This window comes from Corylus avellana, chromosome ca9 (genome assembly GCF_901000735.1).
Source record: "Corylus avellana chromosome ca9, CavTom2PMs-1.0".
Lineage (NCBI taxonomy): Eukaryota > Viridiplantae > Streptophyta > Magnoliopsida > Fagales > Betulaceae > Corylus > Corylus avellana.
In genome coordinates, this window is record NC_081549.1 from 15,424,376 (window position 1) to 15,428,684 (window position 4,309).

Here is a 4,309-nt window from a genome sequence, read left to right on the forward strand (position 1 = left end):
TAGCACATTAAATTTTTTTATTATTATTTTTATTCTTTTCTATTTTTCTCTAAATAATAAAAAATATATTAAAAAATATTATTTAAATACAATAAATAATATGTTGAAGTTTGTATTAAAAAATAACTAAAAAAAATGTGTTTTAAAATAACTAAAATAGTTAAAATTGCTAGAGATGCTCGCCTTTTACGGGCCTGCAACTTGTACATAGAACAATGGGCTATCCAATTATTATACGAAGTTGGACTCTATAGAGTTTTATCATATCCTATAATATAAGATAAGTTTCTCTGTTTCTAGAGTATATGGGCCAATTGCCTGACTTGATGATGATACCTTTGGCCCAATTACTTCCCACTAATAATTTCCCGAACGCATTTTCCTTCTACGGTTCTCTGTTCACGTTAGGTTTCCACAATTTGCGAAAAATATTTTTTTGAAATTTATTTTTTTGGTGTTTAGCGCGTATGAAAAATTACAAAATTTTTAATCTAAATATATTTTCATTTAATCATATTAAATTTTAAATTACGAAAATGTCCGGACTAGGTCCTAGTCAAGTCCCGCGAGTCCCGACCAAGTCCAAGTGGAGTCCCGACTAAGTCCTAGCGGTGTCATAATCGGCTCCTGGGTGGGTTCCAGCAGGGTTTAGGTCAGGTCCCGAATAGGTTCTAGGCAAGGTCCCAAGCAGGTTCCGGTGGGTCCCGACGACATCTCGACTGGGTCTATCGATTTGAGAATGAGATCGATGCTCAAACTCGAAAAATGGTTTACGGTTTTTGAAAATGGAAACTATATTCCGAAAATTAATGAAGAATTTTCGGTCAAACGAAAAATATTTTTCGTTGACTATAATTTTACGTTGTATCAAATACCGAAAAATACAATTTTTTTTTTTCAAAAATCATTTTATGTCGAAATAAACGGAACATAAGTTTGTATCGAAAATTCATACTTGAAAGTTGAAACCCTCTCAGACTATCACATTTTTCTTTTTCTATTTAAAGTTAGGAAAGAAAAAATTGTTGGTTTTAACTGGTTTAAAAATTAGGAAAAATAGGTCATGACCCTCTTGTGCTTTCACTTTTTTCTTTTTTAATCCCCCAAATTTTAATTTGATGAATTTAAGACATGTTTTACGTATAAATCAAGAACACTACAAATAAATAACAAAAATAAGTGTCAAAATAAAACTATGCTTCTCGGATAACAAATTTAAGAAGAAAAAAAAATCCAGACCCCTTTTTCACATTAATTACCCCTATATAGAGGCATAATTATATTTTCACATTAATTTTATTTATTTATTTATTTGACTGCAAAACCAACAAAGGGCTTAACTGAAAAATGCTCACAGTACAAGTCATTTATTTATCAAATTAGAAAATGAGGCCTTAAAAGTTAAAAAGCACAAAAGCATAGGAGGGTTGTGACACTTTTTTCCTCGAAATTACTCTTAAAGTGTCTCGTGTTGAGTACTACTACATACTTACCTTTCATTTTTATGTAACCTAATAAAATATGAATTGCGTATTTAGAATTAATCGTCTTAAAAATAAAACCACTCCAAGTTTAATTGGCTTTAAAAATCACTCATTCCATCAACTTTTAACTTTCTATTCAATTTGCTGACGAGGTTTGTGCCATGTCATCAGCAGCCTCGCAGTCAAATGTGGAGGACTGCATAAATGTTTTTGAGGCAGCGACGCCCAGTCAGTTGTGGAGTGCCTCAAATTACCAACACAAATCCATTCTGTGTTTTTAAAAGTCGTTGAAGTTGAAGGTTTTGCAAGCTCTTCGTAGGATACCAAATTAATATATATATATATATATATATATATATACATCATAATACAAAATAATGAGAAATGCTTGATGTTGTCTTAATGTTTTTTTCGTGTTCTCCTAATTTGAAACATGATTTTATCTAGTTTGCTTGAACTGGATAATATCTAATTAGTTATGTTATATGAGTATTTTTATCTTTTTATTTTTTGAAGAAAAAAAAATATTTTCAATATAATTAATTAGATATTATCTCTTTCAAATGAACGATTCTAAGTGAAAGAAATAAGAGACAATTTCTTTTTTATTTTATTTTAAAAATAATATTTACCTAAAACTTAAAAAAAAAAAAAAAAAAAAAAAATACTAAAAACTTAAAAAGCACCCAACATTCTTCCAAAAGAATTGATGGGAGAGAAAGGGAATTTCGATTGCTCCCATTAAAAACTTTTGTTGGTATTTGGGCCCCACCTAGAGAGAGACACACTTGGAAGGATCAAATAGAACCAAGCCACGCACATCCACCTGATCAAATTCTCAATTCTGAATGTTTATCCGTTTCGCTTTTCGACACGTGCTTTGCGAGCTGGCATTTGATATGGGGCCCAATCCGCGTCAGCGAATATGACGATTCTATCTATACTTGTCTCACAAAAAACTCGAGCCCATATGCCTCAAGCCCAACAGTCATTGTCACTCCCCAAAATACCCTCTCAAAGTTTTCCAAATATCTACAATTACTAGAAGACAAAGGCGGTTTTCCAAATAGCCCAGCCCGCAAAGCTTGACCCTTTCGCTGTCCACTTTTACTTAACATTTCCTTCTCAACGAAATTTCAGCCCAAATAAAACAATTCTCAGTTTTTGTTTCTTGTTTGTCTTGTCAAACTCTCCACCAAAAAACAAAAATAAAAAAAAGGAAAAGGAAACCTATGTTTGTCGGTAGAAGGATGAACATATTTTTATGATATTTTTTTTTATAAAATAATAAATGGGAGAAATTTTACAAAACCCTCATAAACTTCCACTCGTTTTGGCATTCCTCCTCAAATTTTAAAAACTCTCAATTAAAGATATCAAACTTTCAATTTCTTTCAATCACCCACTTCCCTTAAATTTTGTCACAATTTTAAAAATACTCTTTTTTTTTAATAATAAAAATTTAAAAATATTGCAAACACATTTTTTTAATTTTTTTTTTAAATAAAATAAATGCCTGAACCTATATGATGTTTATTTTATTTTTTTCTAACAAAAAATAAGGGTATTTTGAGAAATTTGACAAGATTTAATAGAAAATTCTAATGGAATTAGGTAATTGAAAGAAATTGAAAGTTAGATAGTTTTAATTGAAAGTTTTTGAACTTTGGGGGTACTTTCAAAATGCATGAAAGTTCATGGGGGGTTTTGTGAAGTTTCCTTGATAAATATTATACTTGGACTTTAACATAGGTGTTAATTTAATTGGGTTAATTACCTTTTTAGTTCTTAGTTTTTCATATTTTTATTTTTTTCCACATAAATTTCAATTCGTATCACATATGGTACGTAACTTATGGATAAATACTAGTTTAGTACCTCCGTCAGCCAAACTAATGGACTGCAATGGGAGTGGTTTCGACCACCCCCTTTTTGGCCATTGGGGTGGCCAAACCACCGCCAAGGGCCTTAGGAGTGGCTTAGCTACTCCCAGACAGGCCGCATGGGTGGCTGAAACCACTCTCATGGTAGTTCGTTAGTTTGGCCGACGAAATGGTGAGGAATGTACTATATATATTTTTTTTTGATGGAAAATGTACTGTATTTACTCATAAGTCATGAACCATTTGTGATACAAATTTAAACCTATGTACTAATTTAAAGGTAGTTAACCCAATTTAATTTTGGATTTTGAATTTGAACAATTTACATTCTACACATTGAATAACTCTATTCATCACATCTTTTATTCTCCTCTCATCTCTCCAAAGTCTATGTGGCATGATCCCCATAGCATTTGGTTTAGGGGATTACGCCACGTAGACTTTAGAAATGGAAGGGAGATAGAGAGTGTGATGTATAACATTACTCTTTACACATTAAATATGTGGTCATTTATTATCTATATAAAGTTCGGAACAATCATAATTTCTTAATGCACGCGCTTTGTCCATATTAAAGAAAAAGAATTATTTTGTAATTCAAACTAGTAGTAAAGAACGAGTATATCATTTAATGTCTAATTCAGTTTTAAATTTAACAAATAATACAGGGTTTGATTTGTTATAAACCTAATTTGCGGGTTTAGATTTATAACAAATCAAACCCAAATGGGTGGCTGAAGCCATCCCCATCGCCAAAATACGAGTGTTTGGACTTTGGGGGTGGTTTCAACCACCCCCTCTAGGGATGGCTGAACCACCCCCAAGGGCTAAAAAGGGGGTGGCCACCCCCATTTTGGCCATGGGGTGGCTTGCCGGCCGCATGGGGTGGCCGAAGCCACCCCTTGGCATCGGCCACCCCCAAGGCTAAAGGAGGTGCCCAAG